Consider the following 14,068-nt stretch of genomic DNA (forward strand, 5'->3'; position numbering starts at 1 on the left):
TCGAGGGGCGAGGACAAGCTATCTAAGCCAAAGAGCCGGAGGCCCGGAGCGCGGATGGTGGCGGTGATCCCGTCGGCGACGAGGACTTCTTCAGCCGCCACCACCTCAGCACCGACGACGGAAGCCATCTGCCCACCGGCAGATCCCCACTCGGATCCTCCCGGACGAGCGGAGCACCGACCTCCGCGCAGAGGCGCCGTACCGGAGCAAAGGCAGGACAGCCCCAGAACACGAACGCCGCCCTAGCAGTGCGCGACGTCTTGGGCGGTCCTCCGGTGCGCGCGGCGCGACAACCGCTCTTGTGGTGGGAGGGGGCACTGGGAGCCGAGCCAGCGAGCCCAACGCGCTGAAGCTGACGACGCTCGCCGCCGACCAGCCCCGCGTTGTCGAAGTCCGACCCTCCCGCTAGGCCGGTGAGCGCCCTCTCCCTTGAATGCTGAGGGAGAAGGTGACCCACGAACCCGCGTTGGAGGTAGAGCTCCGGCTCAGCCCGGCCTCCGCCCCAGCAAGGATGATGAAGATCCTTGAAGCTGAGGGCGGGACCAAGATCGCAGCCCGGCTTGCTTCTCCCCACCCAAGAGCTGGTGGTCTTCGTCTTGGGTGACCACCGGCGAGGGGATGCGGTCGGGCTGCCTGATGAAAATCCTTGAAGCCGAACGATGGCTGAAAGGTACCAACTTCCGCGAAGTTGCGTTCCTCCAACGACAAGGCGGAAGGACTGCGAGTGTCCCCCATTCGGGGGCTCGGAAGGTGGAAAGACGCGATGCATAAGGGGAGCGCGAAGACATGGTTGCCTTTCAAGGGGTCACCCTCCTTTTAAAGGCAACCCTCCCCACTTGCGTCCTCAGCCATCGCGGGCTGAGTCTTCTCCAACATGCTCCAAGGTCCTCCCCCTACGACACGGGGGCTGGGTCCCACGCGTCATGCAAGCTGGCCCAGGGCAGAAGAAGCCAAACCGCCGCGCGCGGTGCGCGCAACTCCCCAACGGTTAAGGGCATTCCTCCACTTTCGCCCAGATCAGCGGGTGAAAGGGCGGACCGCCATGCAGGCGGCATGCAACCGCACCAAGTGGGCGCACCCTTTCGACTTCAACGCGTCCAGCATGGTGGCCCAGGCCCACACGTCATGTAACCGGTGCGCCGGTTGCTACGTGCAAGAAACTGCACCGCCACTCGTGCCACTACCGTGCCTCCTCGACTGTGGAACCAGTACCGCGACTCGAGGCAACCCTGCGCACGACCCAACAGTGCCAACCAAGCACATCGGTCACGGGTCAGTCAGTCGCGGGAGAAGGCGTGACGGTCGATACGGCCAAAAATGGGCCGACAGTAATGGCGGTGGCAGGCGGGCGGAAGCAGCGGTCAAGTCGCCAGCCATGCTCACGTCCCCTCCTGGGACAGCGAGAGAACCCTCTCCCACGGTGTGAAGACGGCGCGCCCGTGTCCCGTTCCTCGAACGGCTCGCGCACGCACAACGGCTGCCCCGCGAACCACTCATCCTGTCGCATTAACTCTGCTGCAGGATAGGCGGCGCCTTTGGTAGGCGAAGCAGGCGACGCTTCACCTCCGCCATAATGACCGCATCAAAAAAGGTGTGCCACGTCATTCGATTTCGTATCCTTTTCCTCTTTCTCTCTCTTACAACAGGGACCGGGAAAGGGGATACCCCGAAAGGGATCCTTCTCCGCAAAGGAAGCGGGCCCCGAGCCCCCCTACTAATCAGAGGTTCGAAGGCTGGCCCATCGGAGGTGTTCAATAGCCGCCTCAGAGCGCTTGGGCTCCGCGCCCACTACTGGTCAGAGGTTCGAAGGCCGGCCCTCGGAAAGGTTCAACGGCCGCCTCAGGCCACTCGGGCTCCGCGCCCATTACTGATCAGGGGTTCGTAGGCTGGCCCTCGAAAGGGTTCGACAGCCGCCTCAGACGCAGAGCGAGGGATGACCCTGGGTACGTTCGATACATAACCAAGGCTCGGGCTACGCTCCCGAGGTACCCTAGGACATTTCTGAGACCGACGGGAATGATTTTGTAATGGAATCCCATCAGAGGGAGGCATCGAGCCCTCGGACCCCGTCAAAAGGGGACCGGGTCTGGCAAATCACCCGCAGGTACTTTTGGAGCGCGCCTCCAGGCCACTAGCCGACCCCTAACAAATGGGGCACGGGCGTCCACTCGGATTACCCGTTAGCAGCTCACTGGAGACACCATGTTCGGCGCCCTCCAAGGGCAACATGGCGCTTTTCCCCCCTCCTTCTTGCGGAAAGGCGACGCAGGGGCGTATGCAAAAAAGTTGAGTCTGTCCTTGACCGTCCTCTCGCTCTGTGCGGAGGCTCGGGGGCTGCTCTCACAAACCCGGCTCCGGCCAAACCGTTGACAGCGTCAACATACCAGCCCGAGAACTTGGGACCCGACCGTGCACCCGGGCTACGGCCAGCTCGCATGAGGGAACAACCAGACCGGCCGAAGCATCGCGAAACGCATTAAGACCTCGAAGGAGTCAAACCACTCCATCGAGGCCTCGGGGGCTACACCCGGCGGGTGCGCTCGCGTGCACCCACCGGAACAAAACGCAACCGAGAAAGGCCGGTCCCCTTGCAAAAAAGTGCGACAAAAGCCTCCAAGCGAGTATTAACACTCCCTTCGAGGCTCGGGGGCTACTGTCGAGGACCCTAATTAGGGGTACCCCCAAGACTCCTAATCTCAGCTGGTAACCCCCATCAGCACAAAGCTGCAAAGGCCTGATGGGTGCGATTAAGTCAAGGCTCGGTCCGCTCAAGGGACACGATCTCGCCTCGCCCGAGCCCAGCCTCGGGCAAGGGCAGCCGACCCCGGAGGATTTACGTCTCACCCGAGGGCCCCCTCAAGCAATGGACACACCTTCGGCTCGCCCGAGGCCCAGTCTTCGCCAAGAAGCAACCTTGGCCAAATCGCCACGACGACCGACCGTATCGCAGGGGCATTTAATGCAAGGATGGTCTGGCACCTTATCCTGACGCGCGCTCTTCAGTCGACAGAGCCGAAGTGACCGCAGTCACTTCACCGCTCCACTGACCGGCCTGACAAAAGGACAGCGCCGCCTGCGCCGCTCCGACTGCTGTGCCACTCGACAGAGTGAGGCTGACAGCGGCCAAGTCCGGCCTCGGGTGCCATAGGAAGCTCCGCCTCGCCCGACCCTAGGGCTCGGACTCGGGCTCAGCCCCGGAAGACGACGAACTCCGCCTCGCCCGACCCCAGGGCTCGGACTCGGGCTCAGCCCCGGAAGACGACGAACTCCGCCTCGCCCGATCCCAGGGCTCGGACTCGGGCTCAGCCCCAGAAGACGACGAACTCCGCCTCGCCCGATCCTAGGGCTCGGACTCGGGCTCAGACCCGGAAGACGACGAACTCCGCCACGCCCGACCCCATGGCTCGGACTCGTGCTCAGCGCCGAAAGACGACGAACTCCGCCTCGCCCGATCCCAGGGCTCGGACTCGGGCTCGGCCGCGGAAGACGACGAACTCCGCCTCGCCCGACCCCAGGGCTCGGACTCAGCCCTGGCCTCAGCCGACGGTCTCTGCCTCGCCCGACCCAGGGGCTCGGACTCGACCTCGGCCTCGGAAGACAGACTCGACCTCGACCTCGGAGGAGCCTCCGCCTCGCCCAACCCAGGGCTTGGACCGACCACGTCACAGGAGGCACCATCATTACCCTACCCCAAGCTAACTCAGGCTACCGGGAACAAGACCGGCGTCCCATCTGGCTCACCCCGGTAAACAAGTAATGATGGCGCCCCACATGCTCCATGACGACGGCGGCTCTCAGCCCCCTTACGGAAGCAAGGAGACGTCAGCAAGGACTCGACAGCCCCGACAGCTGTCCTTCCGCTAGGCTCGAGCGCTCCTCCGACGGCCACGACACCACACGAACAGGGTGCCAAAACCTCTCCGGCTGCCACGACGGCATGTACTTAGGGCACTAGCTCTTCTCTGCTAGACACGTTAGCACACTGCTATACCTCCCATTGTACACCTGGACCCTCTCCTTACGCCTATAAAAGGAAGGTCCAGGGCCCTCTTACAGAGGGTTGGCCGCGCGGGGAAGGACGGGACGGTGCGCGGATAGGCCTCTCGCTCCCTCCCGCGCGGACGCTTGTAACCCCCTACTGCAAGCGCACCCGACCTGGGCGCGGGACAAACACGAAGGCCGCGGGTTTCCCCTTTTACGCCTGTCTCCCTCCGGCTTTTCCCCCCTTCGCGCTCCATCTCGCGCTGACCCATCTGGGCTGGGGCACGCGGCGACAATTTACTCGTCGATCCAGGGACCCCCCGGGGTCGAAACGCCGACAAGCCGGTTCAAAAGAAACGGCAAGAGGAGGTTAAATTTACGTTTAATGTTGGTAAATGTGATAAAATATTTGATGAATTACTCAAAAATGGCAACATTAAAATAAATCACACTATTCCATCCTCCGACGAGCTGAAACGTCGTGCATACTACAAGTGGCATAACTCATTTTCTCATGCCACTAATGATTGTAATGTATTCCGTCGATAGATTCAATCGGTCATTAACAAAGGACGATTGAAATTTCAGGAAATGCAGGTGGACACGGAGCCCTTTATGATGAACATGATCAATTTTGTGGGCAAGAGGATCCTGGTTCAGCTAAACACAGCCGATAAGGGCAAAGACAAAGAGATAAGCATCGGCAACACAAGAGAGGCCGATGGGAATCACAAAATTTCTTGCAGGAAAGTGGTGGTCGAGAAGACTCCCGATGGAGGGGAGACTCTTAAGGTGACCATCACGACCTCCAGCGCTGGGGGGCAAGCGCAGACCAAGGAGCAGGAGCCCGTGCTGCGCATCTCGGACGGTCCGACGCACAAGTGCAGACGGTCCGAGACCACACTGGACGGTCCGGGGAATTCCAGCGGACGGTCCGATCATATTCAAGACCCGCAATGACCGCGTACCTTCAAACCACGACGGCCAGAGATAGGTACGTGGAAAACAAATACATTTAAAGCAGCTGGTCAGCTGGTCAAATCTGGACCGACTTTTGATCAATTATTGTCTAAATATGTGAAAAAGAAGGCCGGCCCCAGTGACCGGCCAGCAAAGCGTCCTCGCTCGCCCATTCGTGAGCAATGTCAGGTAAGACCGATTGGACCACCCGACCAATCGTAAGAAATGGAAGGTCATATTGTCCAATTGAGACCTAACATACCTACATGGACACCTCCACCCCCTTATCCACCTATGCCATATCCATACACATATTTACCTCCACCATATGTCCCAAATCAAATGTGGGGCATGCCACCATATCCATTTGGGATGCCACAGTACCCCGCTTGGGGGGTACCCCAAATATCTGTATTCAACAGGTTGGCACCTCCAGTACAAGACCCAACATGATTGCCGGAGTACTCGGCCTCAAAGGCCGACCAATCCGGCAGGGGGGCAAATACCTGCAGCGACCGAAAGAACAACAAAAAAGGATATCATCAAAATAGGTACTGCAGATGTCATCATATAGGAAGATAACGAAGGGCCGATGATTTTTGGTGAATCGGCCAACACAACCAAAAAAGAAGATACGGGTACCATCAAAACAGCCGATCCAAAATACTCCATGCCTCGATGGTGCCCAGCGGGATTGACACGGTCCCAAAAGCGAAAATTACAACGCCTAAGAGCAAAAGAGAACCAGGAAAAGGAGGCGGAAAAGATATTCAATGACACACATCCACAGTACCCGCCACCGCAATAGAAATGGAGACCAAAGGCCGTTGAGGAAAAGCAAATGGCCACAAAAATAGAAAATAAAACAGCACTTATGCAGCACCCTGCAGGTATGGCAGACAGTCTGGCTAAAAAGGATGGACCAGCTACAGAAGGCGCGGACCGTCCGACCCCTGAGTCCGGACCCTCCGCACCACACCAGGACGCCTCCGACGACGCACCGACATCAATGGAGGAGGACGGCCTACTGGGAGAAGACTTGGTCGACTACAAAGCTTCTCCAGAATGCCCAGGTATGGATGTAAATGTTATTACATTTTCCGCCGATTGTACTATTGTCGGCGACGATGAACCTATTGTTGCCCAGTTTGATTTTGGTCCTAAAGAAGCCGTCTTTACTAAACCAAAGGAATCGGTAAATCATTTAAAGCCACTCTTCGTGCGCGGTCATATTGATGAGATACCGATTGCTAAAATGTTAGTAGATGGACGGGCGACTGTAAATCTAATGTCTTATTCATTGTACAGAAAAATAGGTAAACAGGATGACGAACTTGTCAAGACCAACATGACCCTCAGTGGTGTTGGGATTGATAGTTCGATCAAAGCCAGGGGAGTCACGCCCGTTGAATTAACCATCAGGACTAAGACCCTTGCTGTTGCATTCTTCGTTGCTGATGTAGAAGTAAATTACAGTCTAATCCTAGGCAGAGATTGGATTCATGCCAACCAATGTATACCTTCTACATTATATCAAATGTTAATACAATGGGTAGGTGATGATGTAGAACAAGTACATGCTGATGTATCGGCCTATATCGCTGTGCCTGATGCCCCTGTACTCTAGACTTATGAGACTGCTACATGTCTCACAGGAGTAGATTTTTTGGATTACCAGTTCATAAGTATAAATAAGAAGGGTTTTATTCCTGTAATGCTAGAGCCGATGGAGAATCTGCTAAATCATAAATAAAGTTTAAATAATGAGTACACACAAAATTCATGACTCCTTGGTCACGGACAGTTCGGCTTTTCGAGGCCGGATGGTCTGGTCTTTCACAAAACAGATCGGTCTTTAAGACCGAACATCTACCGTGGCAAAAAGACAATATCATGGATGATCTGGCCCCAGAGACCGGAGAGTCCGCTATCACACAAAGATCATCTGATTCCTCTGTGGGAGACATGATAAAAGGAATTCAGAGATCTCGATAAACTAGGGCAGGGGTTTACATCGGCCGGTCCTTTGGAGGAGATCGACATAGGAGATGGTAAAACTCCAAGGCCGACTTTTGTAAACAAGACCTTAGAAACCGATCCTAGAAATGAGATGATCGGTCTATTGAAGGAATATTCGGATTACTTTGCTTGGAATTACACTGAGATGTCGGGATTAAGCCGAGAGATCGTAGAGCATCGGCTGCCCATTAAGTCCGGTTTTAGACCTTTCAAGCAGAGAGCTAGAACATTTCGTCCCGATCTTCTCCCACGAATTAAGGACAAAATCCACCGGCTGCTAGAAGCTAATTTTATTAGACCTTGCAGATACGCAGAGTGGGTCTCCAATATTGTGCAGGTGGAGAAGGAGTAAGGTAAGCTTAGAGTATGCATTGATTTTTGCAATTTAAATAGAGCGACTCCTAAAGATGAGTATCCCATGCCCATAGCCGACACATTAATCAATAATGCATCAGGAAATAGGATTATTAGCTTTCTTGATGGTAATGCCAGATATAATCAGATTTTCATGGCCGAAGAGGATGCGTCTAAAACGGCCTTTATATGTCCAGGCTTCATTGGTTTATTTGAGTGGGTTGTCGTGACATTTGGTCTAAAAAATGCCGGTGCTACTTATCAAAGGGCTATGAATTTGATCTTTCACGAGTTGTTGGGAAACACTGTGGAAGTCTACATTGATGATATTGTAGTAAAATCGGCTGAGTTTAGTTCTCATTTAGCTGATTTGCGCAAAGCCTTTGATAAGATGTGTCAGTATGGTTTGAAAATGAACCCACATAAATGTGTTTTTGGAGTGTCGGCTAGTAAGTTTTTAGGATTTGTCATCCATGAACATGGTATAAAGATAGACCCTGACCGAATCAAGTCTATTCGGAATGTGGGACCTCCGACCTGTAAGGTCGAAGTGCAGAAGTTTCTCGGCGAGGTGAATTATTTACGAAGGTTTATTTCTAACCTAGCCGGGAAGATTGATGCCTTCACCCCTATCCTTCGACTTAAGAATGATGCCGAATTCGCTTGGGGGCAGAGCAGCAGGAAGCATTTGATCTCATTAAAAAATACTTGTCTTCGGCTCCCGTATTAAAAGCACCATGAGCAGGAGTACCATTCCGATTATACATTGCAGCTGAAGATAAGGTCATTGAGGCTATTCTGACACAAGAAACTGAAGGAAAGGAGCATGTGGTGACATATCTAAGTCGGAGGTTGGTGGATGCTGAAACGAGGTACACTTTTATTGAGAAGTTATGCTTATGCTTGTTTTATGCATGCACCAAGTGTAGATGTTATTTACTGTCTAGTCATTGCACTATTTCTGGTCAAGCCGATGTGATCAAGTACATGTTGCATAACCCAATTATGAGTGGTAGAATTGGTAAGTGGGCTTATGCACTCATAGAATATGACTTGGCCTATGAACCATTGAAGTCTATGAGAGGCCAGGTCGTAGCAGAGAACATCGGATTAATTATACTCATAAACTAGACATGTCATACCTCACTATTACTCCTTGGACTTTATATTTTGATGGATCGGTTTGCAATGAAGGGCAAGGAATTGGCATAGTACTTGTTTCACCAAGTGGTGTCTCCTTCGACTTCTCTAGCCGATTGAAAACTTATTGCACTAACAATCAAGCCGAATATGAGGCCCTTTTGTTCGGCTTGGAACTTTTAAATTATATGGGAGTAAAGCATGTGAAGGCATTTGGTGATTCTCAGCTGGTCGTCCAACAGATGTTAGAAGAATATCAATGTTTCGATGGTACTCTAAATAGTTACCTTGAAAAATGTTGGGGCATATTTCATTCTTTTGACGAATTCAGTATTCGGTATATCTCTAGAGTTGAGAATCATAGAGCTAACAATTTGGCACAAGATGCATCAGGTTATCGGATAAAGCGAGGGAGATTTCACAACACTGAAAATCTGATAACCGGTGCAAGGCCAATTCCCCAGGAAGCGGACCGTCCGAGTAGGGACTCCGGACTGTCCGGGGTTACCAGAAAAGTTCTCGTAATTGATTCGACTGATAATTAAGCCGATGCAAGTGATTGAAGGACGCCCATAACTAATTATTTACGAAATCCCAATATCAGGACAGATAAGAACATTCGGCGTACAGCTTTCAAGTATGTTTTGATGAGTGATGAACTCTACCGCCGAACAGTCAACGATGTCCTGCTTAAGTGCTTGGGCTTAGATGATGCTATATTAGCCATGGCCGAAGTACATGAAGGAATTTGTGGTACCCATCAATCGGCTCCAAAGATGAAGTGGTTGTTGCGAAGGGCTGGTTTTTATTGGCCTAACATGATAGCTGATTGTTTCAAGTACTACAAAGGATGCCAAGTGTGTCAAAAATTCGGCGACCTACAGTTGGTCCCTGCAGCCGAATTACATCCTATCATCAAGTCTTGGCCTTTAAGAGGATGGGGATTAGACTTTATAGGAGAAATTCATCCTTCATCATCAAAGGGGCATTAGTTCATGTTAGTTGCCACTAACTATTTTACCAAGTGGACTGAAGTCGTTGCTCTGAAGAACATGACACACAAGGAGGTAATTGAGTTCATAACTGAGCATATTATTCATAGATTCGGTATTCCCCAGACCTTGACTACAGATCAAGGAACTTCTTTTATGTCAAAGGAGGTACGTGAATTTGCTGAATTATATAGAATTAAGTTGCTTAATTCATCTCCATATTATGCTCAGGCCAATGGACAAACCGAGTCTAGTAATAGGACATTGATTAACTTGGTAAAAAAAAGATATCCGATAATCCTAAGCATTGGCATAAGATTTTGTCATAAGCTTTATGGGCTCACAGAATATCTAAACATAGTGCTACTAAAGTATCTCCTTTTGAGCTTGTTTATGGGCAGGAAGTAGTGTTGCCTGTGGAAATAAGTTTGAATGCTGTCACGTTCGCCAGACAAAATGATCTAACTGTCATGGATTATTATAATTCAATGATGGATAATATTGATGAGGTGACCGACAATACGGTGATAGCTTTGGGAGCAATAGAAAAGGACAAGATCATAGTAGCCAGGGCCTACAACAAGAAGGTCAAAGCAAAGTCATTTCAAGTAGGGGACCTGGTGTGGAAGACCATCCTGCCTTTAAGGAATAAAGACCGAAAGTTTGGGAAATGGTCGCCAAGCTGGGAGGGTCCTTATAGAGTAAAACAGGTAATGTTTCGTAACGCCTATTTACTACAAACATTACAAGGCAAGAATTTGCCCAAGGCTTTGAATGGGCGCTTTCTCAAACAGTACCATCCTAGTATGTGGCAAGATGCTTAAGATAACCGATGTAATCACATCGAGTTAGTTGCTTTTGGTTCGCTCAGCTCCACCAAAAGGCAGGGGGCATATGATGAGCTGCAAAATGAGCGGCGGACGGTCCGTCCCTGAGGCCGGACGGTCAGTGGTCCAGACGGTCCGTGGTCCGGACGGTCCGTGCCTGTGGGTCGGACGGTCCGTGCCTGTGGGCCGGACGGTCCGCGCGTGCGCAGAGCAGATTAGGGTTCCGAGTTTTATGCTACGGTTGTTAGCTAGATTCGCGAAATTAGCTCGTAAATTAGTTTGTGAAGAGTCCAGCCCCCCTCCTCTATAAATAGAGAGGTATACGGCCGATTTGTAATCATCAATCGAATCAATAACACTTCTATTTCGCATTTGTTTCCTAGGAGTAGTTCTAGTCTAGTTTTAGTTTAGCCTTCCAATCCCCAAATTCTTCGCTTCTCTTCAACTCTACGTCGATTAGAGGAGTCTAGGTCGGCATGCCGAGCCTAGACAACTCCTAGGTTCTCTCCTCCCTGACGGGGTCCCTCCCGGGAGCGAGATCTAGGCGCCGCCGGCGATCTTCCGTCGCCCCTGTGCACGCGCGGACCGTCCGGCCCTAGGGCGCGGACCGTCCGGTCGTCGGGCAAGAACCCTAGCCTCGCGCTAAGCCGCGGACCGTCCGCCCCTGTGCAGAGTGCACCGCCGCTGGTTCGTGTTGAGTGATTGGCGCCCTAAAAAGGTGTCAACAATGTGGATTGGTGTGTATTGAGATGGATTGGGATGGATTTTGTAAACCCTAAAACTGAGCTAAGAGTTTGGGTATTCCTTTTATGTATTTTATGAGGAATAATGCTACAAAGTTGAGTAAACATGAAATAGGAATACCTTCAATCTAGTAGAACAAGTTATTCTCCGCAAGAAATTTAAAGAATGCCCTTAAATATATTCAATATAAAGTGACTCTTGGTAAAAGAGAAAACATTGTTTTTCCTAAACAAGTAAGGTAATTAATTTTTTTTTTCTTACTTGGGATTTGATCACACACACTCAAGAGTAATAATTCTTTCAAAATTTAATACGGGTGCATAACATACTTTGAACCTTTAACTAAACAAAGAAAATAATTAAGATAAATATATATAAGTCAAAAAAATATGTACTTTTCCTTCATGTTTCTATTCTATTTGTTGCATTTAGATTAGAATTTGAAACCCATATTCAAATCTAAATTTTGAAGATGGGAATAAAAATAGAAAAGAAAACAGAAATAAAAGAAAAACTTAACTGTTGTCGCTTGGGCCGAAATGCGACCTGGTCGGCCCATCTCCGCGAGCTCTCTTCCGCGCGGCCCAGCCACTATCCGCAATCTTTCCTTTTTTTTACCTTGGGTCGCTGGCACGGTTGGTCGGGCGCATCAGTTCCTCCTCAGTGCGTGCGCGCCACGACCACTGATGAACGGGTCCCAGTGGACAAGCCAGATCTTTCTTCCTCCTCGGGTCGTTGTGCCAGAAGCCGTCTTCCCCGCGACAGATCGCATGCAAGCTTCAAATCTGCTGTAACAACCTTGACCAAGTTTTCCGCCACTCGGAAATCCTCCCCGTACTATATAAACGAACCCCCCTTGCACCTTCTCGTCTGACCAAGACAGCCATGCCCTCCTGCGTACTGACCGCATCATGGAGTGGACTCGAGAGAGATTCCGACGCCGCTAGACTTAGATGATGTCGTCGTTCTGCCGCTGCAGTCCTCATGTGGCCAGTACCTCGCCCTCGGTATAAGCCGGCCCTGGCGCAACCAATTGGTATACCAGGTGCATCTCGCCGTGGGCGGAACCGTGGTGTACCATCGCTCGGGCTCTTGGGCAGAGAACTTCGCCAAACCCCAGTGATTTGCTCGTGGACATCTCGGATGGAGAAACTACCTTGGCTCGCCCGGATTTCTTGACGGAGTTGGTGCCCCGCCGTTGACCCGCTGTGCCGTGTGGGCAACATCTCTACCGCCACCCTATCCAAGTAAGCCCCACTGTAATCAGTTCAATATGCTCCGTAGAACGTGTACTACCTATCGGCACTAGGAATCGTGCTCTGGGGCGTTGGGCGCGTGCTCACCGGCGCGGTGCCCCTGCGCCTTCGCTGGGTACGGCCAAGGGAGGAAGAAAGTGGTCTGGCCGTTGGATCATCGGTATTTGGCTAGGATTAGATCTAGCTCGTATTGGCCTTCAACAGTTGATCATGCGTTTAATGGCCCAGATCAAATCCTGGCGCATCCCTTCAAGTCATTAAATCTGGACCGTCGATCCTCAATCCGGTGGCCCAGAAAACCTACTGGTTCAGTGTGTGGCTGAACTAATCCTAGCCCTCGGTTTCTAATCCTGTGGCTCGGATCCTAGCGTACCCCTTCGGCCGTGGTAAATGCTAAAAGAACCCCTTCTGTTTTTCATATTCAACCTGTCGTCCATGCGGATTGGCTCTGAGTCTGGGATTTATTGCACCAAGACCCTTGAACGTTTTGGTAATAGTGCGCTCGGTCCAGATAATTAGAAAATCAAATAAATTCATTAGGAAAATACTTTTTAGTGTAAAAATAAATGCTAGAACTTGTTTAATTCATAGAAAATTCATATGATGTCCAAATTAGTTAATTCCAATTTCTATAATTCTATAATATTATTGTCTATGAAATAGTACCACTGTTTTGGTATGAAAGTCACATTAAAATTTATATTGTCTTTAATCTTGTACAAAACACATAGAATCTCAAGAAATTCATAACTTAAAATCTATAACTCCAAAATTAATAATTTCTGTTCCTGTGATCTTATTTCAATGTAGATTATTAATATGTATTTTGCATATATGTTTGGTGTGATGTTAATTTTGCCTATACCATGTTTGTTTGTATTGCTACGACTAGCGTGAGGTCACGAGTCACCTGAAGATCATCCTGGTACCTGGAATCTCAAGTCTCAGGCAAGTTGTGCCCTTGATCACTTCTTTTTACCTACTCATGTTCTGATTAATCATAATGATCTGCATAGGTTAATTTTGATGGGACCCAATAGGTTACCCTAGTTTGTTTATCCTGAATACCTTGTTTACCCCTGAATCACTTGGGTAGTTCTGCTACTGCTTTATATGGTTTTGGGTTAATATTTCATTATATCTATGTTCCAATTATGTTGTTATTTTATTTATGTTCATGACAAGATCATTAAATGTTAATTGGAACATAGAGCTTAACTTGAGAAACACGTGCCACCACAAAGGTTTATGGACGCCCTTGGCTGATTAATTAGGAAAGCTAGTGGAGGACTACCTTACCCGAAAGGGGCAAGGGCAGTAGGGGAGTGGTCAGTGTAGGGAGGCCCTCGGGAGGATTTTGCTGCGATGGCGGTCCTGCAAGGGATTCCTGCATTGGAGCTTCCTATAAACTGTAGCGGGTTTTCTGAAGCTAGTGGAACTTTGTAAAGGCCTCGTAGTGTTACCCTGCCTCGCCTCCTCGGTAGAGGTGTATGGGAAGTCGCGATCCCTTGGCAGACGGGTAACATGATTTGTGGGTAAAGGGTACCACCTCTGCAGAGTGTAAAACTGGTATACTAGCCGAGCTCATGGTCATGAGCAGCTCAGGACTCTCTGATGATTAAATTATGGAACTTAAATTCAATTTGTTATATGCATTGCATCGCAGGTGATGTTGTTGTTACTTTTGTTCTACTACTTAATTGGGTTGGTATTTACTTATACTTAGTAATTGCTAATAAAATTTTGACCAACTTTAAAAGCAATGCTCAGCTCTAACCACCCTCTTTGGTAAGCC

This window comes from Zea mays, chromosome 6, assembly GCF_902167145.1.
Source record: "Zea mays cultivar B73 chromosome 6, Zm-B73-REFERENCE-NAM-5.0, whole genome shotgun sequence".
Taxonomy (NCBI): domain Eukaryota; kingdom Viridiplantae; phylum Streptophyta; class Magnoliopsida; order Poales; family Poaceae; genus Zea; species Zea mays.